Source organism: Odocoileus virginianus, chromosome 24 (genome assembly GCF_023699985.2).
Source record: "Odocoileus virginianus isolate 20LAN1187 ecotype Illinois chromosome 24, Ovbor_1.2, whole genome shotgun sequence".
In the NCBI taxonomy this organism is placed as follows: domain Eukaryota; kingdom Metazoa; phylum Chordata; class Mammalia; order Artiodactyla; family Cervidae; genus Odocoileus; species Odocoileus virginianus.
The window spans coordinates 17791227-17819117 of NC_069697.1; the positions used below are offsets into that span (position 1 = coordinate 17791227).

The window sequence follows — 27891 nt, forward strand, 5'->3', positions numbered from 1 at the left end:
GGAGTCCCCCAAAATAAAGTTTGCCACTGTTTCCCCATCTGTGTGCCATGAAGTGATGGGACCAGAGGCCATGATCTTAGTTTTCTGAATGTTGAGTTTTAAGCCAACTTTTTCACTCTCCACTTTCTTTAGTTCTTCGCTTTCTGCCATAAGGGTGGTGTCATCTGCGTATCTGAGGTTACTGATATTTCTCCCGGCATAGCCATTCTTTCTCCACAGGATCTTTCCAACCCAGGGATCAAAGCCTGGTCTCCCACATTGCAGGTGGATTCTTTACTGTCTAAGCCATGAAGGAAGCCCTGCCATCATAAAGGTGGGGCCCAATCCAAGAGACTGGCTGTTCTCACGAGAAGAGAAGTCAGAGAGGAAGGCAGAGAGAAAAGGCCAGAGAAGGGCACAGCAAGACAGCCACCTACACGCCTCGAAGAGAGGCCTCAGGAGAAAATGCAACTTGCCGACACGTCCACCTGTGAGACTTCCAGTATCTAGAAGTGTGAGAAACACTAACTTCTGTTGTTTAATCCACGCAGTCTGTGGTTATTTTGTCATGGCAGCTCAAGCAGACTCTTACATTCCGTTTTACCTCAAGCACTACATAATTTGATGCTCTTTTTCTTTAGATATGAACTGGAAACACTGGCCATTGTTAAAATAAAATTGTCTGAAGCTTCCCTGGGCATCTGTAAAACTCCTTCTCCCAGTCACTCTTTCACCTTTCTTAGATGATAAAGGAAGGGTTACCTTTTACCCCACTTCCCTGGGAAGATCAGAAGCATAGGCAGCTTAATCTGCTAGAAATCTAGCTTCAAATACAAAATGATGCTGCTCCAAATATCTGTGATCCATACTGATTTGACTTTGGTCTACTCTTTACTTGTCTAAGCAAAGACTAGACCCCTTTCTCGAATTCTCATCCCCTATCTTCCCCTCACTACAAGAACCAGATAAGGAATATGCTTTTGAGCACACTCCCTTTTCTTTCAGTTTGCAGTTAAGGATTTTAAAAATCACAGCTGTATTTCCCACTTTATCCAGTTTACCTTGAATAAAATGTGATGTGGAGCACACCACTAAACCTTCCATAAATCCTAAGAGGAAATTTTAGCAAAAATAATGCAACATTGAGTGCACGCTTCATTAAGGAATACAAACATGCATTTCGTATACATGTTAATCAAATGAACATCAGCCAACCAACCAGATTCATCAGCAGCCTAAGAGCACTCTCCAGGCACAGGCCACTTCCACCATGTATACATCAGGGCACAACATAGTCATGTATACATCAGGGCACAACATAGTCCTTCTCAATCTCAGCATGAAACTACATGACTGGGAAGAGTTTCAGACTTCAAGTGGTGTGTGTGTGCATGCACAGACACTAAGAGAAAACTGGGTTCAGTTCAGTCACTCGATCGTGTCCGACTCTGCAACCCCATGGACTGCAGCACTCCAGGCTTCCCTGTCCATCACCAACTCGCGGAGCTTGCTTGAAAACTGGGTATTAAGCCAGATATAAGTATGATCCTGTCCCTACCATCCATAAATGATTAGCCACGGCCAACTTACCAGACAGGGAGGTCAAGAAAGTGGCCAATCTAACCCTCTAGTCCCTTCCCCACTTAAATAATACTGACAGTATCGTGTGTGCTCACTCGAGTCCAACTCTTTGCGACCCCATACACAGTTGCCCGCCAGGCTCCTCTGTCCACGGGATTCTCCAGATAAGAATACTGGAGTGGCTAGCCACTTCCTATTCCAAGGGGTCTTCCTGACCCAGGAACTGAACCTGAGTCTCCTTTATTGGCAGGTGGATTCTTTACTACTGAGCCACCAGGGAAGCCCTGACCTCTCACTAGCCAGCCCCATCTCACCCTCCGCTGCCCACTCCTCCTCCTGCCCTCAATCTTTCCCGGCTCCAGGGTCTTTTCCAATGAGTCGGCTCTTCGCATCAAGTGACCAAAGTATTGGAGCTTCAGCACCAGTCCTTCCAATGAATACTCTGGGTTGATTTCCTTGAGGATTGACTGGTTTATTTGCAATCCAAAGCATTCTCAAGAGTTCTCTTGCCCACAATTCAACAAGTTTTATTTTTTTAGATTCCACACATAAGTGAGACCCTACACTATCTGTCTTCCTCGTGTGACTTATTCAGCATAATGACCTTGAAGTTGATCCATGCTATCATAAAAGGCAAGGTATCCTTTTTTATGGCTGAATAACATTCCATTGTGAATAAATGCATGCCACATTTTATATAAATCATCAATATGGCTTCTTAATCCTCATTTATTCTCTAATTTGAAATTATAAATACTTATATTCATCTATCATACCCAATGTATCATAAACCAATTAAGGAGACACTTCTTTTGAATCCAAACCTTCATCTCTTATCCTACACCATACACACAGTACACACAGCATCATGGACGTTTAGCAAGTATTTTCTATATATTGAAATATGGTTGAACAGTATAGACACAGAAACTGTAATTGTCAGTACTAACTGCGTATTGATTCCACGACAAACCTGGAACTCACTTTTTGAATTAAATTTACATTGACTGCTTGACTCTGTAGTTTAAAAATAAAATGTATAGAAATTCCAATTATGAGCTTTCTGGAGAGTTGGATTCTTTTCAATAAGCATTTACTAAGCATCTAATAAATCTAGATTCTGTCCTAGATCCTTATTATGACTGTGTAGCATGACTATAAAAAAAATAGCTGATATATAAAAATATATAGCCTAAAAATATCTATTTTTACATTAAGAATTAATTATTAATACCTTAGTTCATCCTAGTAAGGCTGTCATTGCTAAAAACATTATAAGGACTCCTATTTTGAAATTTCTTTTACAGTCTGGGGCACTTTTAAAAGAAAATACTCTCAGTGACAGGCAAACTTCATTATTTTGAAGGATATGTCATTAGAAATAATTTTATAAGTTTCATTAACAAGTGAATTGTTCACACACTGTAAATTATAGGGACATGGTTTAAAAAAATCGTATCACAGAAACTGTTTTTTATCAGAGCTAAATGTCTATGAAAGGCAGAGTTTCATAACATAGAATCACTTCAATCAATTCAGAATGTCAACATCCTAAACCCAAATGAATTGTTCAACCTTATGGAATGAATTCAACAGAATTATGGTTTTTAAAATTAATAAACATCTGCTTTACCATTTACTATTTATCTCATTAATTTTGACATGAATGCTTTCTTGAATCTCCAGTGTTGTTTTCCTATTAAAGATCTTATCGTCAGACATACCACATTTGATTAACAACTACTACTTCCTAATATCTCTGGTAAGATAAATTTTCCTCTTAAGATCAAGATAATAGCAAATCTTTGTTGTCACTTCAAACTTTTTTTAAAAGTTAAAAAAAACTTCCTTCAACTTAAGCAGAACTACATGTAAATTTAGCTTTTCATAGACGATATTTAATCAGAATACTCCAAATCTCTAGCTTCCTGTACATTTTTTGTCAAACCCTAGGGAAACAGGTAAGCATGTCAAAAATCATCCAAAAACATTTTAATTCCAAAAAGAGAAAAAGGAAAAAAATTTAACCCTTGGTATTACTTTAAACTTCTGGTGACATGTCAGAGGCTCAAGAGTATAGGGCAGAAAGAAGAGCAGAGTGGAGAATTAGAGGGCTGGGTTCACAGGTCTTCTCTGCCACTGAGATCTGGACAGGTGAGCTGACTCATTTCTCTAGCTTCAGAGAAAGGAACCATCATCCCATCTTCGTATCTGGAGGGCTGCCATGAAGAATAAATGATACCGTTGCAACAAGTTTCTGACACGATCAATCCTCTTCGATCAAAGAAAATCAGATTCTTTAACCTCATGACCTCGAGTATTAAAGCCAGTAAGCCAAACCTATTTTCTTTAACTAAAGCAATGGTCCAAAGTCTGTGATTGTTTCCAGTATAATATTCAAACTCTTCATGATAAAAGCACTTATTTAAATGCAGCAGAATTGGGTTGTGAGATTATGTGCCATAAACTGAAGCTTCTCCTTATAAAGAAAAGTTTATTTCAAATATTTTTACATAAAAATCTTTCAACAACATACCATACCACAAAATTATCTTGGACAATTTGAAAAATTCAAACATAATTAAACCAGCAGGTAATCACTGAAGATTATTACTTAAAAAAAAAAAAAAAAACCTATAATGTGCTAGGTATTATCCTAGGTCCTGGAGACAAAGACAACCACCAACTTAAACCTAGCCCTTGAAGAACTCTGCTTATCTAGGAGTATGAACTTGACAGATAAACAGAAGATAATAAAAGATATTTTAGAAATGCCATATTTCTCTGGTTTAAATATATTTCAGAAATCATCCTCTCCACTTCCCAGCATTTAAAGCCCATAAAAAAGGAAATTCCACCCTTGTCGAGTTGATGAGAATTTGAATCCCAGTTTTCGCTTAAAATGTCTTTTAGAAGTTTATAATTAAGAAGCAACACCGAAACCCAAAGCTAGTTTATACAGACTCTTTGTTTTTAGGCAAAGTAATTAAAGGAAACAAAATTTGCCACCTCTCAGAAAAAACACAGAATTATCAAACTAAGAGAGGGCAGCGGTGCCTTCTCATGCATTAGCTCTCAGAGTTACGTTAAAGACAAAATTAAAACAAATTATCAAGAAGTCCATTTTCAATTTTGAGGGTACTATTTCTGCCTTCTTCTGAACAACCTTCCCAGTTTCTCTAAATCTGCTCTCATTTGTAGTGTGGTGGAAAGCCAGTTAGCAAAATGCTACAGAAATGTATCTAAAATACTAGTAAAAACACCAAGTAAATACCTAAAGTGGAATGAGGCACTGAGAGATTTGCTGCCTGGACTCCTGGCTTCTAAGAGGAGCTATCTGTCAATTTCCTGCTTTTCTACATGTTTTACATGGTTCAGGAAGTCAGATAAACAACAGCCTTCAGGCTAGCAGAGAAACTATCCCACACTTCTCATTCTCCTAATCTCCTTCCTCTTTCATCCTCTCCCTTCAGAGGCATTTCAGATGGCAATTAGTCTACTAAAAAGCATTCCACGACAAGACCACCATTATTTACCGACTCCAACATTAGAAGTATGTCATTACAGTTTAACTCTTTTACACCTTTAACTTTTCTAAGTAATTAAGAGGCAGGACTTAAGAGGAAAAAAGCCTGCTTTGAATATTCAAATATATATGATGTCTATCTACTAAGTTAGATTCAATGAACTACATATCTGTCCTATTTTTCCTCTGGTCATATCCCACTTCTGTAGCTGTCATCTTTAAAGTCCTCAACAATGCTACAATGTAGTGACTTCTGATGACTCTAATCTCTCTGCTTTAAGTTAAACTATAAACTCTCTAGATCCCAAAAACCACTCAAAATTTGTTGCTATCAACTCCCTGCAGCACCTGCCTTTTGGGGTTACCAGGCATTGAAGACTTTGGAGGGACGGAGCCAAAGAAGCTCCTTAAAGGAGGAGTTTTCTCTCTCTCTCTTTTTTTTTTTTTGGCAAAAAGACCTTCACCAACACAGCCTGGGCTTGGAGAAACATTCAATTTGAATCTATGGGCACACATCAAAAAAGGAGACTGACTACAGGGGCAAGTCCAAGATTATGACGCAACTGCGAACTGACAGGCTGGCTCTCTACCATGGCTGAATGAAGAATACAAGCAGAGCTCACTGCAACTTAAAAAACATCCTTTAAGAGTAATAGCAACAGGAGAGAGACCACCATCAAGCGTTCCAAGGACAGGAAATGATGGAAGCAAAACTACTGAGATGAAGGTTGGACAGCTGACTTCAAAATGTCTCTCTTCTAGAATAGTTGGAGACAATATATTCCTACTCATTATAGGAAGAGATCAAAGACTAGGAAAGCGACATGTGCATACACTTAACACTGGTTTCCTGGAAGCATAGGACACCTGATGAATCACCGCCCAAAAAAAGAAACCAAGAAGGAGCGCTGGCCACACCAAGTGTGACGGGCCGCAAGCTGTGCCTGATCACCTCTTTCTGGGAGGCCACAGGTGCTATTGTGTAGCACAGTGATCAGGTAACTATTTTTTGAAGGAAATTATTCATCCAAAATCATAAGTTTTCCAGTCAAAGACTGAGCATTAAAAAAAAAAAAGAAATCAGCCACGATGTCACAAGAGGAACCTACGAAGACACCTTCCTAAACCTTTATTAAAGTTTTATTTCATATGCAAACACAGAACCTCCACTTTTTTGGATTAACTCAGCATACACATGCACTTAAAAGCTTAATGCCAAACTTTTGTAGGATTTTCTCCTCTGTTAAAAAAAAAGATACATTAATCTGTAAGGAGCATTCTAGGAAAACTTTATCAAAATTATGAAATAAATAACAATAAAGGTAACATCCATTTCTGTGGGCTTCTTAATATTCTACTCCTTAGTAAAGTCTATCTTACTCTAAAAAAAAAAGCAGGCAGGGTGAAAAATTTCAGAAAGAATTAAACCTATATAGCACAGCTATGACAAGCTATTTCTCATCTTCAGTAGTATGATTCAGCTGTCATATTAGTTAGCTTAAAACGAGTGCCTTCTGATAAATTCTCAGAGCAAGCGTATTAGTTTCTAAAGAAAGACAAACATTTCACAGGAGTTCAATGTCAGTGCACTTAAGACCGAACACAAGATGCTCGTTCAAGAGTCATTAAGATCACTGCAGGTAAAAGGCACTGTGCCAGAGGGGAAAGAGAGAAAGATTAAGAAGACCGAACATGTGATACTCATTTGAGAGTCATTAAGAACATCACAGGTAAAAGGCATTGTGCCAGAGGGGAGATAGAAAGATGAACAGTCCGTGCCCTCAAACTGAACATCTCATGGAGGTGTCAAACTTGTAGAACAACAAATAATTTATGACATTGTAAGAGGGCTATGTGAATTTGAAGAAAATAAATGAAAGACCTAGAACTTGAATGGCACAAACTATACACACAGTGGAAAATGACATAGAATCCCAAATACTTAATCAGTCTCTCAGCAATGAGGCTAGCAGAAAATGCTAATCAAATGATAACTACCGAAATCTCTTAAACCTAATAATTACAAAATAAGCAATCATAAATGAAGATAAAATATACCAAAAAAACCCCCCAAAACCCAGATGTCCGCTGGAGGATTATTTAACATAAAAGAAAAATTTTAAAACCCAAACATCCAGTAACAAGGGACTAGCCATGGGATGGATTATCACTTCACTAAAATGATGTTAGTGAAAAAAAATTTGAAGACAGGAGAAAATGATGTAAACTTTTTTAAATCAAAAAATTACCCCTACATTATCTCAAGCATGCTAACAGGTGTACAGATTTTTTTTAAAGCTCAAAAATAAATCAAAATGTTAAAGCTGGCTATTTCTCAGAGGCAGTGATTTTGTTTCACTTTTAATTCTTCTGTATTTTCCCAAAATTATAGTGTTGTTACATTTTAAATTGGTCGAAAAGTTATGTAAGTCACTGTATTCCAGGACTCTCTTTTAAAACCATTAATAAGCCTTTTCATCTTTTTCGGCAGAGACTATCTCACCCCAAATTCCACAGAGCGTACTCACTGAGACAGGTTAATATCTGCAAGCTGCTTGGAACAGCATCTGGCAGATAGAGAGCAGCTACATCAGGACTCCCCGGATGGCTCAGTGGTAAAAAAAAAAAAAAAAAATCTGCCTGCCAATACAGGGGACGCAAGTTCAAGCCCTGCGCTGGGAAGTTCCCACATGCTGCACACCATACTAAGCCAGCGAGCCACGACCACTGAGCCTGCGCGCTGGAACTGCTGAAGCCCACGTGCCCCGCGGCCTGAGCTCCACGCAACAGAAGCCACTGCAAGGAGAAGCCCATGCACCAGAACCAGAAAGCGGCACCCAGAGAAGGCCTGCGGGCAGCAAGAGACCCGGCAGAGCCAAAGTAAGTAAATAAACCCTAAAAAAAAAGAAAGGAGCTATACCAGTGTTCACTTTATCCAGTATTTGTAAATTCCCTTTATCCAATACAAGTAATTAGTGTGTTTTAGAGCTGGTCTATTTTTCACGGCACTTTGACAACAGAACCATAGGCTTTTTTGTTTTTCCCCTATGAATTCCAGCATCTTTCAAGGATGTCAGCTGTCTCCCTTTTGAGAGTTCTCCCTCAAAGAAAGAGCAGGAGGAAGGAATTCTGTCAAATATCAAATTCTTCAAAGAGAAGATGGGAAATTAATGAAGGGGCTGGAATTTTAAAATATGGTAAACTGTTAAGACACGTGCACAGAATGGTATCCTTAACATATTAATAAAGAAGTCTCTCACAAATCAACATTTCGTAGGATGAAAGCTTAACATTAAGAATATATACTTATCCAGATGAAGAAATGGAGAAATCACATACTAAACTCTTAGTTTGGGACAGGGCTCTATTATTTGGAAGCAATGTCTTCATATGTTTTTATGAGCTGCGTGGAGAGCCTGTGGAGCAGTGGTGGTGCTGAGCGACAACCCAGGGGAAACTCAATCGAAGAAGGCAACCAGCTGCTCTACGTAATAAAGGAGGGGAAATGTGAGCTAGGAAAGCAGAGGAGGACTTGAGGGGGAAATCAAGGAACTTAAGTGGACTTGTGTTCCCGAAACAAGTATTCAATCAAGTCTGTAACATTTACTTATATGCTTTAGTAAAAAGGAATTCTTTTATCCAAAGTAGTACTGAATTCTGCATCTCAGTTGCCCCAGACTTCATGCAGACTCAAAAACAACAAGAGACATACCTAGTGGTAAAGAGCCTGTCTGAAATGCAAGAGACCTGAGTTCAATCCCTGGGTCAGGAAGATCCCCTGCAGGAGAGGGTATGGCAACCCTCTCCATATTCTTGCCTGGAGAATCCTACAGACAGAGGAGCCTGGAGGGTTACAGTCCACAGCGTTGCCGAGTTGGACACAACTGAAGCGACTTAGCGCACACACATGCATGCAGACTCAAGAACTGAACAAGAGGGGACATACCTGTCTTATCCACACACACAAACATTCCACTCATGTTTTCCTTTTCAGTTTCAACAAACTTATACATGCATAAAGTTTGTGTGAAACAGGTCTACAAGGCTTCTTAAAAATATCAGCCCCCTTAACCCATTCTCCATTCAGAAGCAACAAGGAACAGGTGACTTTTGTTTAAGTGTCTACTTCCACTTCTACAAAAAATACTTGAAGCGCTCCCATTTGCTTTTCCAGTTTGAGGTGATATATATCTGTATCGATAGATATAGACATCTTTTAACATCATTCCTGCCCCCACCCCTAGCACAAGTACACATGCTTTCCAAAGTACTTTTATTTAAGAGTATACAAAGAAATGACAACTCAATAATAACACAATCTAATGAAAAAGCAGACTGAAGATCTGAACAGACACCATAAGTTCCTGGAACACAAAAGGTCCATCAATGGCTAAGTGGATAAACAAATTGCCATGTATACATGCAATCAATGAAGGGAGTGGGATTTTACAACAGGGTAAAATTCTTGTTTTACCATAAACAGTATCAGCAGCAGTAAGAGTTGAAATATTAATATATGTAGCGTGGATGAATTTCCAGTAATTATGCTGAATGAGAGCCAGACCAGGAGCACATACCTTGTGATTCCATGTACATAAACCTTAGAAAGTTCAAATTAATCTAGAATGACAGAAAGCAGATTAGTGGTTGCTTTTAGAAAGAAGGTGGTGGGAGAGGAAGAGGGAGGGAAGCTGATTACAAAAAGGTACAAGGAAATGTTTAGGGGAATGGCTGTGTTCATGAATGAGACTGTGGAAGGAGTTTCACTGCAATACACATACAACAAAACTCAACTTTTTCATTTTAAATATAAGCACTGGACTATATATCAATTATGCCTCAAAAAGGCTGTAAGAAAATTTTTTTTTTTTAATTATGAGGGAAAACAATAGGACACAAATAAGTTAAATAGGAGTTCCTGACTCCATGTGGGGTTCTGACCAGGGACACTACCATAGCGCGGTCTGCAGGGGACAGGCTCTTTGGATAGCCCCTCCCTCAAACACAGAGTTGATTCAGGACTCTTTCGGTCCTTTCTCTTGAGCGTATCAGAGTCTCTGGTCAGCATCTTGAAAGCCAAGTGAGGGAAGGGGGCTGAGGATCTTCACAGATACTGAAAGCACACACTCACTCTCACTTCAGGGCACTTTGGCAGGGAGAGGGTTAAATGCCAGCGACAAGTCACTTCTGTAACTGGAAGTCTCAGATAAATATACTTATTGCAAAGCTAAACTGTCCCCATGAATGAAACAGCGTTATCACCGATGAAACATCACAAGATGAGTTAAAGGCAAAATTAGGTGGCAGACTCTGAAATAAGGCAGAGGGAGAAGACCTCCGAGTGTAGACATACATATTGTTTTAAAAGCCAACGGTTCCAGGAAAGAAAATTAACAGAACTCTGATTTTGCATTTTGTACTTCTGTGGGAGGTAACAAATAAACCAAGTGATGAACCCATGGTCACTTGGCTTTTTAGTGGCAACGATGAAACTCAACTTCAAATGTGGAGAGATCTTAGGAACAACATCACCGAATTAAAAACCAAAATCAGAAGTTTTAGGTCTGGTCACACATAGGAATACCACAAAGATACATAGGCTCAAGGACCTACTATATAGCACAGAAAACTATACTATTTTGTGACAACCTATAAGGGCAAAGAACCTGAAATTCAGTCATAACTATCAATCACTACATATATGTACACACACATATATATACACATACACACACACACATATATAGGGCTTCCTTGGTAACTCAGCTGGTAAAGAATCCAGCTGCAAGGCAGGAGACCCCAGTTAAAGTCCTGGGTCAGAAAGATCTGTTGAAAAAGGACAGGCTGCCCACTCCAGTATTCTTGGCCTTCCCTGCTGGCTCAGCTGATAAATAATCCGCATGCAATGTGGGAGACCTGGGTTTGATCCCTGGGTTGGGAAGATCCTCTGGAGGATCTACACTCACTATTTTGTAAGTATAGATCACTGGGAAGTATACTATTTTGTAACAACCTATAAGGGGGAAAGAATCTGAAACTCAGTCATATCTATGTATCACTATAAATACATATATAGATAAGATAGATATCTGAATCACTGTGCTTTACACCTGAAACTAACACAACACTGTAAAACAACTATAATTCAATTAAAAAAAAAATAAAGATATACATGCTCTGAGAAAGGTAGGCATTCCTGGCAAAAGGAATAAAGTAGCAAGAGAGTCCAGAGGCAAAAGAGAATCAGGTGAGTTCCAATGTTCGATATATATCAGTTCAGTTCAGTTGCTCAGTCGTGTCCTACTCTTTGAGACCCCATGGACTACAGCATGCCAGGCCTCCCTGTCCATCACCAACTCCCTGAATTTACTCCAACTATGCCCATTGAGTCAGTGATGCCATCCAACCATCTCATCCTCTGTTGTCCCCTTATCCTCCCGCCTCTGATCTTTCTCAGCATCAGGGCCTTTTCAAATGAGTCAGCTCTTCGCATCAGGTGGTCAAAGTATTGGAGTTTCAGTTTCAATATCAGTCCTTCCAATTTCCTTTAGGATGATTTCCTTTAGGACGGACTGGTTGGATCTCCTTGCAGTCCAATGGACTCTCAAGCATCCTCTCCAGCACCACAGTTCAAAACCATCAATTCTTCAGCACTCAGCTTTCTTTATAGTCCAACTCTCACATCCATACATGACTACTGGAAACACCACAGCTTTGACTAGACAGACCTTTGTCAGCAAAGTAATATCTCTGCTTTTTAATATGCTGTCTAGGTTGGTTGTTAACTTTTCTTTCAAGGAGCAAGTGTCCTTTAATTTCATGGCTGCAGTCACCATCTGCAGTGATTTTGGAGCCCCCCAAAATAAAGTCTGCCACTGTTTCCCCATTTATTTGCCATGAAGTGATGGGACCAGATGCCATGATCTTAGTTTTCTGAATGTTGAGCTTTAAGCCAACTTTTTTACTCTCCTCTTTCACTTTCATCGAGAGGGTCTCTAGTTCTTCTTTGCTTTCTGCCATAAGGGTAGTGTCATCTGCATATCTGAAGTTATTGATATTTGTCCCAGCAATCTTGATTCCAGCTTGGGCTTCATCCAGTGCAGCATTTCTCATGATGTACTCTGCATATAAGTTAAATAAGCAGGGTAACAATATACAGAGTTGATGTACTCCTTTTCCTATTTGGAACCAGTCTGTTGTTCCATGTCCAGTTCTAGCTGTTGCTTCTTGACCTGCATACAGATTTCTCAAGAGGCAGGTCAGGTATTCCCAACTCTTTAGGAATTTTCTACAGTTTGTAATTATCCACACAGCCAAAGGCTTTGGTATAGTCAATAAAGCAGATGTTTTTCTGAAACTCTCTTGCTTTTTCGATGATCCAGAGGATATTGACCATTTGATCTCTGGTTCCTCTGCCTTTTCTAAATCCAGCTTGAACACCTGGAAGTTCACAGTTCAGGAACTGTTGAAGCCTGGCTCGGAGAATTTTGAGCATTACTTTGCTAGCTTGTGAGATGAGTGCAATTGTGCGGTAGTCTGAACATTCTTTGGCATTGCCTTTTTTGGGGATTGGAATGAAAACTGACCTTTTCTATTCCTGTGGCCACTGTTGAGTTTTCCAAATTTGCTGACATACTGAGTGCAGCACTTTCATAGCATCATCTTTTAGGATTTGAAATAGCTCAATTGGAATTCCATCACCTCCACTAGCTTTGTTCATAGTGATGCTTCCTAAGGCCCAATGGACTTCGCATTCCAGGATGTCTGATCACACCATGGTGATTATCTGGGTCGTGAAGATCTTTTTTGTATAGTTCTGTGTATTCCTGCCATCTCTTCTTAATGTCTTCTGCTTCTGTTAGGTCCATGCTATTTCTGTCCTTTATTGTCCCCATCTTTGCATGAAAATTTCCCTTGGTATCCCTGATAATCTTGAAGAGATTTCTAGTCTTTCCCATTGTATTGTTTTCCTCTATTTCTTTGCATTGATCACTGAGGAAGGCTTTCTTATCTCTCCTTGCTATTCTTTGGAACTCCGCATTCAAATGAGTTTATCTTGCCTTTTCTCCTTTGCCATTCGCTTCTCTTCTTTTCACAGCTATTTTTAAGACCTCCTGAGACAACCATTTTGCCTTTTTGCATTTCTTTTCTTGGGGATTGTCTTGATCACTGCCTCCTGTACAATGTCACAAACTTCTGTCCATAGTTCTTCAGGCCATCTATCAGATCTAATCCCTTGAATCTATTTGTCACTTCCATCATATAATCGTAAGGGATTTGATTTAGGTCATACCTGAATGGTCTAGTGATTTTCCCTACTTTCTTCAATTTAAGTCTGAATTTGACAATAAGGAGTTCATGACCTGAGCCACAGTCAGCTCCCGGTCTTGTTTTTGTTGACTGTATAGAACTTCTCTATCTTTGGCTGCAAAGAATATAATCAATCAGATTTCAGTATTGACCATCTGGTGATGTCCATGTGTAGAGTCTTCTCTTGTGTTGTTGGAAAGGGGTGTTTTCTATGACCAGTGGGTTCTCTTGGCAAAATTCTATACGCCTCTGTCCTGCTTCATTCTGTACTCCAAGGCCAAATCTGCCTGTTACTCCAGGTATCTCCTGACTTCCTACTTTTGCATTCCAGTCTCCTACAATGAAAAGGACATCTTTCTGGGGTGTTAGGTTAGTTCTAGAAGGTTAGTTGTAGAAGGTTATAGTGCAGTTTAAGCTTAAGGGCAGGTGAATTTAAACTTTAATCTAAATCCACTCTTCATGCAAAAAAGGGCTGGTTGACTGACTGACGTTTGTTTTTCTCATACCTGACATTCAGAGGGTCTGAGATTGGAGGAGCTCCTTTTCCTAGACTTTGCCAGCGTCTCTTCCCCATTTCACTGACTGATCTTCCTTGTTCTCAGCCCCCTATATCTGCCCTTGAATTGAGCAGTTCTCCACTATAGTACTAATTATCTGGAATGTGCAAAGTAAAGTTCCTCAAGTTTGTGATTCACTTTTTAAACAAAAAAGGGTAACTAAGGCATTACTCACTTAATTTGGGGTAAAAGTAGAAGAAAAAAGGACAGTATTACAGTAGAGGAACTGAAACTTTAGCACAGACTTCTGCATAACTATAAGCAAAGCAGCATGGAGTCAATGGCAATGCCATCCATGTCTGTCCCAGGAGGAAAAGATCCTGCTCTAAGGATCACTTATTCCACTTCTGCAGATTCCACTGATGACTTGCCTTCACAGAACTTTAATTTTATTCACTACTAAAACCGTCTACACCTCTGTATGATTAAGAATTAATTCCTTCTACCATACTTTTTTGGAAAAAGTGAATAACCTATGAAGCGCAACTTTTTTAAGCATTTAAAGCTACAATAGCTTACACACCAAAACTACCTCGATTGTTAATTGCTTAGGTGTTTGAAATTATGACTCCATGTACTACATGAGCATTCAACAGAAATGACAAAGTCAAGGACAGGCTTTCCTGCCTTGACCTAAGGAAGGTACTTAGAAGAAAAACCACACTGCTGTGCTCCAACACTTAACAGAAAACACGTATCTACACATCCTCCTAATGCCACAGTGATACTGCACCAGGTCATGGGCCAAAAGTTCACTCTCCATTCATGAAAAAGAACTCTCAGAAAGTAAGAACCTGCAATAAATTGACATTTAAAAACTTGGCTCCAAGGGTATTCCTATCAATAAAGAGTAACTACAAGGGTATCATATTTTAAACTTTAGACCATAATATACGCTTTGAATTATGGCATTTTGCATCACACAATATGCTAATGGATAACAGATGCAAAAACATCTTAAGAACATCAACGCTGATGAAAGGAAAAGATGTCACAAGCTAAAAGAAAAGTGAAACTGGTCATTTTAGAACAAATTTTAGCTAAGAAAGGGGAAAGACTTCCTACATAGAAGCTAAATTCTACTGTCCTAGCAACATTCTATGAAATGTAGCTGCTCTCAAGAAGTAAAACAAGTTGTCCTATATGAATTCACCTGAGCAACGTTAAAATTTCAAAGTAAAAAGCCTTCAGAAATTCCCCAAGAAAAATTCCTCCATCTTATCTACTTTACCTTCATGTCAGCTACACAATGTCTAAGTTCTAATCAATATATACACACACAAAAAATACTGATGGAATGTTTGTGGGATAAAACTCTATATATCCTCAAGAACTCATGTTCTTATCTGAAGTCCCATATTATCCCCAAGACAAAAAGGATATACAATATGGAAAATATATGAACCAGATCTACCAACATAGTGAAATTCACACAAGAAAATTACTGAGCGATGACTGGAAACGGTCAACGAATGCTTGAGTTTTAAAGGATGGGAGCATTTTATAGGTAAGATCAAGGGTCCTATCAGGGAGAGGAAAAACAGGATGAAGTCACAGCAAAAGGAGGGACAGAGTACATGCAGTCAGTATCTACGGAGAGACTGCCAGACGTGACTGGCCCGCAGCAGGCAGCAGGACAGGACTGAAGCAGTGCTTGCAACTCCCGGAAACATGATTCACACTGTGAACAGCATCCCCCAGAGCTGTGCAAAGTGGTGATCCTGGTGAAGTAATCCAGAAAAGTAACAGGTGGAGGCTTCACTAAAAGGGATAAGGGAGCCAAATACTAAACACATTTAGACAGGTTCAGCCCATATTACCGTATCACAGTATGGGAGAAGTCCCAAACAGGAAACTGCATCAACCAGCCTAACTCAAATTTCAGTTTTGCCTCTCTCTCTCCATTACCCCGTCCTATTAATATTTCTTAGAATCAGTGTCCTAAAACCCACTGTAGAAAATTCCGAGCTACTTTATAAAAGGCCTTCAGAGCCAAGTTCCATCTTGATAAAGAGAAAAATGAGAAACCACTGAGAGTTTTAGTCAAGAAATGACAGCAGGCAAACTATTTAAAAAACAAAAGGAAACAAAAATTCCTGGCACAAATATCAAAGGTAGTTAAAGCAGCATAAAGCAGCAGATCTAAGAATTTTGAGAGTAAAAGACTGCTTAAGATCCTTCTGGGATCAAACTAACTCACTGAGTTAATACAATGGACAATCAATCTACATTGCTAATAATCAAGTTATTTAAAAAGCATCTTTTGAACAGTCAAATCCTTTTTAAGATCTACTTTTCAGAGCACACAACTTTTAGTCCTATATTTGTCAGATCTTTACAGTAGTCATACCAGTTTACAATGTATAATCTCAGATTTCACAATGTAAGCAAGCACTGGTCCATTCAAAACCATCATTTTTTCCTTCAGAGGCCCAAGTGACAAAAATATTAATATAAAGCAGGTATCCCACATATTGAGATGCCAATATTGTTGAAAGTTACCCAACTCAGAAATACTAAATAATATTCTTACCAAAGAGGTAACTGCATACTAATGTTTAGAATAATTAACACAGCCCTAGGAAAATTTTTAATAAAAATAGCTTTAAAAGAATAAAAGAAATAGCTTTAAAAGTGTTACCTACAATTTATCTGGATCTCCCTGCCAGAAACCTTTATTAGTTTAAATTTCCACAATCATTAGTAAATTATAGCTCATGATTCCTAAATATATTCTAAAGCATAGCCAATAAGCCTAAGTTTTTGGAACAAATGAACAAAAAAATGTTCAGCAGTCTTGAGATAGACCTGCTTTGAAATTAAGTTCAATATAAAATGTATTTTAGAAATAGATATACAGGCTATTTACTATAGTGTCATAAATGAAGCAAAAGTAATTGCATTTTAAATCTGGTCTTCAATAGTAATCTATATGGGATATATAGTATTAGACAAGATTAATTTAAAAGTCAGGTCAGTGAACTACATAAATTGTTATATAACATTTAAGTAAAGCAGCAGTAACTTTTGTTTTCATTCACAGAATGATAAATTATTATTTAGTCTTATGTCATTAATATTCTTGAAAGATCATAAAGGACTAACACTGTTTCTGAAGGAATAGCTACTTGTTAACTGAGATTAATAAGGACCACTACTTATCCACCAATTTATGTCCTTTTAGTTTGAAGGAACATTTGATATAAATGTTCCTTTCAACATAGAATCAGAGATAGACTAAAGCATAAATACACAGTACTGTACTGACACAGCATTCAATATTTTTACATAAATAGGCCCCCATTTTCAACTCATTTGGAAATGGCAGATACTGGGGCATGAAAACAAAGAGAAGAACATTCTCCACTTAGGACTTTTACAGTGCTTAATAAGTAACTTAATAACTGTAGATGGATCTTCTGCAAGAAGACAGTGCACACAGATATCACAAATATTTTCAATTTACCGGTTTTACAATCATCACAAAACCCACCAAGCCCACAAATCAAACTTGGCTACAACAGTCAAAACTACTTGAAAGCCCGATGTTCAAAGTCAAATAAATCAATAACACTCTTCTAATTTATAAAGGCATCTCTACCACACAATATAATTTTAACCTAGATGTAAATTCAACATCAGTGTTTCTCAAAATGCTGACTACTGGGCCCCACTCAGATCTGCTGAATCAGATGGGCAGGGGCAATGCCAGGGAATCTGCACTTTCAATAACTCTCCCAGGTGATCCTCCTGCACACATTTTAGAGAACCACCACCTTTCTTGTGAGATTTCCAACAAAGTTTTGGATTTCGAGAATGAAAATCTCTTCATTTGGGACCTTTTAAAACTAAGCTCCGTTATGTACCAAGTTAATATTTCAAAAAGCTTTAGGTAAAAAACATGCAGTGGCAGGAAAAAAAAATGCATGAAAAACCTTACAGCAGTAATTGAAAGAAATTTTCAGTATAGGCTGCTTTAGTTTTAACTCATGATTTAAGACATCCCTGATCATTTCAAGGACTAACAGGTCTTTGAGAACAAAATTCCTAACTTAAAAATAATCCAATTCACAACATTAAAAATACAGTATTTCAAACACGGTCAAATTCATTTACTCAGCTGTTAAGCAAATCAGGGTATGAACTGCTTACTTACATTATACCAAATACAAGCAGAGATTAAATTTATAAAGTTAAACCCAAACAAATCTGTTTATATTCCACTATTAAATTTACTCTGGTCGGAAACTGATTTTCATAAACTTATATAACTTTCACAAACTTACATAAACATTTATAATGGAAAGAGCAATGAAGCAAAAACTAGAAGCCACCCAGAGTCCAGTTCTAGTTAATCTAGCTGCTGACTATATTATATGACCTTAGGGCCTAGAGAAATCATTTTACCTATCTAAAAAACAAGGGAAGTACAGCTGTCTACTTTGCTCATTTCACAGAATTACTGACTGTGAGAATCAGATGAAATAGTATGTAATACATTCCAAAATACTGTAAAGCATTTTATAACTCAAAGGCATTACCATTAAGAGTGAAATTTAAGAGACACTATCTTTAGGTGTCTGCTATAAAAGACTATTACAGAAACAAGGAACATAAAAACTGACCTTTTAGATTCAATTAGATACTGTACATTATTGTATATATCCTAGAAATTATAAATAAAAAATGTAAGAATTTAATTCAGTCATCTGTCTTATGTCCCCACTTATATTTCTTGTTTAAAAATAGAAATGAAATTAGATGTGCCATGAATTGGTAACTGTCAAAACTGAACAGTAATTATATTATTCTACTTTCACATTCTGGACAATTTCCAGAATAAAAAATTTTAACAATACAACTGCGTATGTGTGTGTATAAAATATTTATAAAAACTAAAAAACCTTTAAGTTTTTCTTTGAAAATTATTTCCATATCTATTTTATCATTTTCCTTACATGTTACCTCAGAGTCTATATATTCCAAAATAAGCTACTCTCACAGTACCCTTCTACATATCATGACACCTATTAGAAAATATTCCCCACAACAGGGCAAGTAAATACTCTTACCTAAGCTGCAAAAACTTAATTCTTAAGTTTCTGCATCCTGATCTTACTCCTTAAATTTTTTGGTCATTCATTACAAAATTTCACAATTAAAAAGTGGAAATGACCAGTTTCAAATGCATGTATGTGTAAAAACATAAAGAAAAAAAGGAGTCTCACATACTTTTTGGTTAGTATTGCAAAAGACCACCAATAGTTGTAACTGGACATTCCTCTTAAAACCTATGAACCAATACAACTCAACTCATATGGCAAGAGAACGCTGCACCCAAAATGAAGTTAACATATCTGTCAGACAAAAGAAATCGGTATATTTTAGCCCCCAAATCAGGATTCTATCAAGATATGCGTAACACTCTATAATTACTCTACATACATCAACCTAATTGCTCAAATGATGTCCTTTAACCTGGGGCCATATTCCACAGACTTACAAGCATAAACTACTTTTCACCTCAAGCAGATTTTTCTACCTTAATAAAACTATCTGCAGCTCAATAGCATACCCTTTACAGTAGTCTATGAAGAAACTGCAAGCATTGAATTAAAAAGTAAACGCAGATAAGAATGCTGACAACCTTGTGGCTTGTGATTAAAACTATATTTAGTAATATTCACACATTTATTCATTCACTACTTGAAAGCTAAATCTTTTTTCTGTTACATCTGCAGTCACAATCATCAGAAGCTATCCCTGTCTGAAGAGACAGTGTACCTGAAGTTTTTGATTTGCGAGGGAGGGGGACAGGAAGGAGCAAGTGGTTGGGAAGGAAAGTCCATCCATTCAGCTGTCACTACAGCATTTGTTTCCTAAGCATTACAAACTCCATTTTTTAAAATAAGATATACATTTGAAAAAAGGCACACACAGAAACCACTTTTTCCAATAAGGTCTTCAATAACTCTGAGTGTTAAGTAGGCCTGCTGAAGTCCTTGTTTGCATTATCTAAAAACAAGTAATTGGACAACTCGCAAACCATAAAAGGCAAGCTGTTGGAAGATGAAAAACAAGAAAAGAATTACTACACCTTATTCAATTTTGCATATTTACTTTACAATTTGTTAATAGCACAGACGCTAAAAAAAATTTATAAAACCACTGTCATGCTAGTGAGTACTCTTATTTGTGGCAACACCTAGTTTTAAATATTTACAATGAAGCTGTTAGTTTCCTTCTTTTCCTAAACAGATCCAAACTATTATTGTCCATGTTATTTTATAAGCACAAATCAAATCTAGTTTCTCATCTCATCTCAGAGTTCTACATTAAATCCCAAGCTTCAATGAAAAAAACCACGATTTCCCATACAATTGCAGAAACCTCCTTAACGGAGTGAGGAATTACAAAATACAGAAAAATGAAGACAGTTTCATCGTACATATCTAAATGGGGATGCCAGTAATGACAACAACTCCAACAAAAATCAAGAAGGCGTAATCTGAATATTCACCATTTTAATAAACGAATATATCAAAATCTTAAAATTAAAGGTGGCGCTCTGTCCTCAACTCACCCGATTGTGACTCACTTTTGCAGACTGTATGGTAGGAAATAACTGTTACTTTTCAAAGATCTTTGCAGTTACACCCAAGCCAAAATCAGGACAGAGATCCACCCTTAATTACAGCAATTTAACTGTCTCATGCAAAGCAAGGTAGAAACTAAAACGTCCCCCTGAAATCATGGCTAAATAAGCCCATTTCATATACAAGTTCTCAAAGGCTCCCTTTAAGGAACATGTTTCTATTTACTTCAAATCTAAACTCACCAGGACAAAAAAAGAAAAAAAAAGGGGGGGGGGGAGGGGAAGAGCAGGGGGACCAAATGAAACGCTCAAGTATAAAAAGCAGATTCTCCTCCAATCCCTTTAATTCCCCTCAATCCGCCTCTGCCACACACAAGGGCAGGGAGTCTGGGGAAGAAGGCTGGCTGCAGGGCGAGCGGTGAAGGCCCTTCATTCACTCACGTGGGCCACTATCCAAAGGGTTACACACCCTCTGCCCGACGAGAGCCTCATACAAAGCAGAGCCTCACAAGTACTTCTTATTATAAAACACGCCCACGCTGAACAAGAGCTTTATTTTAAAATAAGACTGTCCTCAGGTGGGGGAGGTTAAACACAACAATGCCTTCCATGTTGAAAGGCAGACAGTCCAAATAGATGCATATACCTACACTCCGAGGAAGAAAAATCCATAGAACTAATTTATCATGAACAGCAATCGATACCAACTGGGGCCATTAGATTATTAATAAACCCAGAAAAGTAGTGTGCACAGCGGCCCGAGGTGGCTATCTGCTGCGCTCCCACCCCAGGAAGGGCACAATTACGCCTGCAGAGAAGGATCAAGGCTTCCGCTGGTTCAAAGACCCCCCTGGCACCTCTGGCCCGCCCGGGCACCGCTGCACCGCACTGGATTCGGGCACTCCCGGCGTTGCCAGTCCCGAGACGCACTCCTGGCATCTGCCAGGTGCCAGAAAGCTGGTGAATGAAATGCGCACAGACACCAACCTGGCCAGGGACCGCGGCGCAGAACCAGGGGTCGCTAACCAGCCTAAGCCAGAGGATTCTCCTACAGGATGGAATCAAGGGAGCACACCACCTCCCACCCCCGCGAATGCGGTTCCTACTGACCCTTCCAAAAAAAGAGTGGAGGACCCCAAGATTTTTTTTTTCTTTTAAACTAAGTCTAAGAACGCGAATCGGGCGGAAGCAACCATGAATATCCTGGGGGGCCAGACTGGAGACGCCGGGAGAAAGGCGAGGCGGTTCTCCAACTCCCGGGGAATCATCGTCCGGTGTGACACACATCAATCAGCTAGCCCTAGTCGGGGGTCCGCTCTCCGCCCGCGGAGCGCTAGAGGGGCCGAAGCCAGGGATTAGAGGGGTGACCCTCCTGGGGCGCGGGGAAAGAGTGCCGGGCACCGCTGCCCTCAAGGTCACCAGGCGCCGGGGCGGGGGCGGCCGGCCGCAGGATGGGCTACGGCGCGGCAGAGGCGGCTCGGAGAAGCCATAAAAAGCTGCGGGTGTAGACGCGAAGTCCCACCGAGCCCCGTCCCTCGAGCCCTAGGCGGGGACTCTCAGTCAGACACGGCGCTGAGGTGCACGCCGAGAAACCGGCTCACCTTTACGATCTGCAGGGGCGGGCGCGGCGGGAGACCACCTGCAAGAGGCCCCGCGGTCCGCCCCCGCCAACTTCTCTCGACATCGGCGCTATCCGCGGAGCACCCAGCTGTCAGGATCCCCGCCGCGACGCCCGGACCTCCGCGTTCCGCCCGGCCTCCCCCGCAGGTGACCTGCCCAGCCGCCCCCGCCGCTGGCGGGCGGCGGCCGCGACTCACCTCTCCCGGCAGCAGGAACCATTTTCCGAAGGGGAAAGAAAGGGGAGGCTGCAGGAGGGTCGGGGCAGAGAGCGGTGAGAGCTGCGGGAAGCGCGGAGATCGAGGGCTCGGTCCTCGGCTCCGTCCGCAGGAAGCTTGGAGGACTCGGGGCGCCACGCGGAGGATCGGCTGCACCTCGAGGATGAGGTGACCGCGCAGCCGAGAGGCTCGGCGTCCACCAGCCTGGGCTCCCTACTCACGCTGCACTGCGAGGAGGCGGCAGCGGCGGAGGAGGAGGCGGCGCCCGGGCCGGCCCCCGCCCAGAGCCCGGCAGCCGCCGAGTGGCCGCCCGCGTCCCCGCAGGACCCGCCTCCCGGGCTCCGCAGAGCCGCACATAGGGCGCGCCGCGCTCAGCACGGGCAGCTCCGCCGGCCTCACGCCGCCGTCCGCAAAGGCAGCGGCGGGCGGGGGTGCAAGCCCCCTCGGTGAACAACGCAGCCCGACCCGGTCGGGGCGGGACCCGCAGCCCCCGGAGAGCCGACCACCGAGCGCGAGGGGGGCTGCGCGAAGCTTCAGGCAGGGGCCCCGTTTGCACCGGGTGGCCCACAGGATTGCCGGGGGAGGCAAGGGGAGGAGGACGCTCACCCGTTCCGGTCTGGCGCTCCCTTCTCTCCACACCCTCTTGCCTCCCGCTCCACGCTGGCGGCGCAGCTGCTGCCGCTGCCACTGCCGCCGCCGCCGCCGCCGCCGAAGCTCGAGCCGCCGCCGCTGCCGCCTTGGCTAGGCGCGGTCACGTGACGCGGCCCGCGGGGAGCCTGGGGGCGGGCAGGCGCGCGCGCGCGCGGGAGGAAGCGCGACTCGGACGGAGACTGGGAGTCGAGCGTCGCGGAGAGGGCGTTTAAGGGGAGGACCCGGCGAGCGCGTTCCCGGCTAACGAGCACGCGCCCGGCGATTAGAACTTGCCGCGCGGCGGGGAAAGGGTGGCCGGAGTGAGGGGCGGGGGACTCGCGCCTCCGCGCGCCTCTCCCTCTCTTCCTCCGCTGAGCGCCCGGACCGGCCGCTGCCCCCGCCCCCTCCTGCTAGCCCCTTTCCTCCAGTCGCTGCCGGCGATTGGCTGAGAGGCTCTGACGTTCGTGTTTCCATGACGTATCGGGCCGGGGTGGGGGGCGGGGGGGAGGGGGTGGCTTGGGCCCGGGGGGCGGTGACTCCGTCAGTCACAGCCGCTGTTTCAGCGCGGCTCCGGGCGGCTCCCGCGACTTTGGAGGCTGGAAAGCGATGACTGCCGCAGGCAGACTTGGTCACCCTTCACCTTGGGGCCACCCCAGGGCCTGCGCCCCTCCGAGCTCGAGAGCCAGGCGGGCTGGCAGGCGGGCGACACAGGGTGAGCCCTCCATGAGAAGACAGGTTAACATTGACCCCCGCGTCCGCGGACATTAGAGCGGCTTCCTCGCCGCTCTCTGCTCCACTCACTGCTGGTCTCGGTGCCTGTCTAGGGCCGTGACTCTCGCGCCGGACGACAAAAGTGCCACCCAGCTCGGTCCCTCCTTGTGGAACGATAGCCCATACCCTGCACAGGCTCGGGGCGCACCATCTCTGTTCCTGCAGATCGGGCCCGTAGACTCCGGGGATCCCCGCTGCAGCGCCCAAAGGGTTAACCCAGTTGTTTGGTGGGTGCACACAGGTCCGAGATGGTCTGCGTTCAGAATCCCCGCGTTTTTGTTTGGGGTTTGCTTTTTCTACCTATGCCAAGCTGTTGGCTCTTTTAGTTCACTGTAGCATCTCGACCCAGCACTCTTCTTTGAGGGGGGTGTGTGTGGGGGGGGGGGGGGCAAGTTACACGGAGTAACTTGCGATAATTGAGATGCTGAAAGGTAACCTGTTTTTCGCCAACCTTCAAGAGATTTTGCAAGTTAATAAAAAACCACCGTAGTGACATCTTTAAGAATAAAACGGTTTGTCTTTCCTACACAACACATACACACGTGTAAAGACTTGTACCTTACCTAAGACATCCTGCTCCATCTTTGTCTCATCGCCTCTGACCTGTCGTCGCTGCTTTAGAGACCATGTCAGTGTTATTTTCAGTGCCACTTAGAGCAGAAAGATAAGCTCATCAGAGTCTCCTTTCTCCTCACTCCAGGGTTGGAAAAAGTAATGTTTGTAAGTCTTCCTGAAAAACAAATAGATGATAGGAAGGACTTTATTCTGTTCACGCTGATAGTGTTTAAAATAATTTTGAAGGATTAAAAACTAAATATGTGAAAAGTTAAAAAAAGAACCCAAGTTAACCTTGTTGAAAAATTTTTATCAATTTACCTATCTTTCCAGGTCAAACAGTGGAAACATTTTGCGCTGTGCCCTAGACATGCAAAATAAGCACTGGACAGGATGATACTTTTTTTTTTCTCTCTGTCTTTATTTAATCACTGTTAAGACATTGGTGGTGGGTACAACAGCCAGTCCTGACACTATTTCTAAACTTCTTAACAGAAGAACAGATTAACTTTTCTAAACGGCTTAGAGACATTTAAGAATCACTGGCTTTTGTCCAACTTTTCTTCCAATAGAAAATTGAATTATGTATTCTACTTTAATCAAGAATTTGACATTAAAGTAATATATGGTTCATTACTATAGTGCACTAGCAAAATGGGTAATAGATTAAACTATGATCTGTTCACTTTGTGGGTTTGTTGCAGTCCCTGATAATAAAATATATGCTGTTAAAGTGTTGTGGTTATGAAAAGTTACTCAACATCTTCACTTTAGGACATGATTTCAATAGAGTTTTCATGTATGGTGCTCATATATATATATGGCTGGTGGCTTAGTTGCTAAGTCCTGTCTGACTCTTGTGACCCCATGGGCTGCAGCCTGTCAGGCTCCTCTGTCCATAGGATTTTCTTATACAAGAACATATTTATATGCATTTTAATGATATGTGTGTTACATACAATAGTATATTTTTACTGTCATAGTTAAGATGATTATACTGTGTCATTTGGTTTTTATATTTTCATTCAAGTAGAAAGCGATATATAAATAATTGTACACATTAAATTAGGAAATTCATCTTTTTCTCCCAAAGGTTTAGCAATGAAACCTTCTGAATGGCATATTTTTTATTGTTAAAAGTCAAGAGTTTTGGTTTGCTTAATTAGCATTTATGTAAAAAATGGAGCTACTTACAAGATGCCACTGTGTTTGGTATAATCATATCCTTTTAATCTTATACTTCACTTATTTTATGGGTTTAATTGATCCGGAGATACATCACTGCATAAGAACAATATAATGATGCAATTTATTGTTGAAATACTTAATTTTGCAAAATTATTTGAATACAATTTAAATATCTTTTTTAGTTACAATGAAAACAGTATATAAAGATATTTAAATCCTATGGCAAGTTACCATTTGAAATGTTAACATTGTTTGAAGACAGACTGTGTATTCAAAATGATGTATTTTGCAAACTGTTAAAAGTATGTTCCATTTTGTTGTTCAGTCGCCAAGTCGTGTCCAACTCATGGCGACCCCGTGGATTGCAGCATGCCAGGCTTCCATGTTCCTCACCATTTCCCAGAGTTTGCCCAAGTTCATGTTCATTGAATTGGTTATGCCATCCAACCATCTCATCCTGTGTCGCCCTCTTCTGCTTTCAGTCTTTCCCAACGTCAGAGTGTTTTCCAAATGTTCCATTTAGTGTCATAAATCTAAACTATTGACATCTTTTCTGAAAAGTTGATCAATTCAATATGAACTATTTTGTATAACTCATGGAGAGAGTTTTCTAAAACCCTCAATGTAATTAAGTGTAAATGGAAGCATTTGAATTGTTATTCCCTCAAAAATTCTGTCACATGCATCTAGCAAGGGGACAAAATAAAGACATACCAACAGCAGCATATTTTTAAAACCATATCATTTCCCAAAATACACATTTATACATATGCGGATGTCACTTCTAATCACTGCAGACTGTTAAAGAAAGCTGACAGGTGTACGGAGGCAGGAGAGGAAAAATATTCAATGCTTCATAGAAAGTAGTTGTATGTGTTCTCAAATTCCCATTAACCTGGATCACCAGAGACAGATATGAAGAGAAACATTACTTAGCTGAAAACAACAGAGAACTGTTATCTATTAGTTCTGAATTAAATGATGGATGATTACAGGTAACCCTAGAATAAGAATTTTCAAGTCACAGAATGGAAAATTTTTATAGATGAAAAATGTGAATAGTTAGATGTCATAATTTGATGGAATTATTTAACATCCTGTACTCTTCAAGGTATAAGGCTTTTTTTTTTTCTACCCCATATGCAATATCTAGGTCATGGGTTATGATACTAAATCTAAATTTCAGAGAATCAAAAAAAAGGGGGGGAGCTCTTACTTAAATGTTGTTGAGGAAGATTTCCTACAGGAGGATTTGGATCTGATTTGTGCCACAAAACGTCTAGGAGATTCAAATTAATGCAAAAGAAGATGGGCAATAGAAATGCCAGGAAATGTACTGAGAATAAACATGTTTACCATGTCCATCGTCCTATCCTTGTATTATCTATGGGCTTCCCTCCTGGCTCAGGTAGTGAATAATCTGCCTGCAATCCAGGAGACCCAGGTTTGATCTCTGGGTTGGCAAGATCCCCTGGAGAAGTAAATGGCAACCCACTCCAGTAATTCTTGCCTGGAGAATTTCGTGGACAGAGGAGCCTGGTGGGTTACAGTCCATGGGTAAAAAGAAAAATTGGACACGACTGAGCGACTAACACTTTATTATCTATGAAACAGATTTCTACCTTTGTTATATTTCACCTCCTTGAGTAACTCATTTATTTTTCCATTAGTAGTGGTGAGTTATGGTGCATCTAGGCTTGTTGTGAGGTTTGGTGAGTTGTTTATGTACAGTTCTTAGATTATTTGGTGTGTACTAAATGCTCAATAAATGTCATTATTATTAGTAAGCGGGTAGTCTTTATCCCTTATCACAAAGTGAATGTGCTATAAACAAGAAAATATATTTTATTTCATTAATAAGTAGGGACTTATTCTCACATTAAAAGTTCAGGGGTAGTTCATAACATGATTGATTCAGCTGTTGAAGACAGACATCAAGGATCCAGACTCACAGCTTTCTGCTCCACCCTCCCTGATCTGTACTTCCTTCAGTATCTTTTTATGCTAAAATAGGAAAATCAGAAGGATTTTCTCACATCTGTGGTACATTTTACATTTTTCAGATTATTTAGTGCTTATGTTGTTATTGTTGTTGTTCAGTCGCTAAGTTGTGTCTGATTCTTTGTGACCCCCATGAACTGCAGCACACCAGTCTTCCTTGTCCTTCACTATCTCCCGGAGTTTGCTCAAGCTCACATCCACTGAGTCGGTGATGCCATCCCACCGTCTCATCCTCTGTCGCCCCCTTCTCTTCCTGCCCTCAATCATTCTCATCATTAGAGTCTTTTCCAGTGAGTCGTCTCTTCCCATCAGGTGGCCAAAGCACTGGAGCTTCAGCATCAGTCCTTCCAATGAATATTCAAG

At 40.9% G+C, this 27891-nt stretch overlaps 1 protein-coding gene across 4 annotated transcripts in view; it reads right to left on the reverse strand.

Annotated features, from left to right (window-relative positions):
• ATP2B1 (ATPase plasma membrane Ca2+ transporting 1) overlaps positions 1–23406 on the reverse strand; it is a 122117-nt gene extending 98711 nt beyond the window's left edge. For 3 of the 4 annotated variants that reach the window (XM_070454314.1, XM_070454313.1, XM_070454315.1), the window contains exon 1: positions 22990–23406. The gene's annotated coding sequence lies outside the window, so the exon portion shown is untranslated. Of the gene's footprint in view, positions 1–22365; positions 22768–22989 lie in introns of those variants that run through there. The other variant, XM_020882462.2, reaches the window with a different exon arrangement.
• Positions 23407–27891: the final 4485 nt, after the last annotated feature.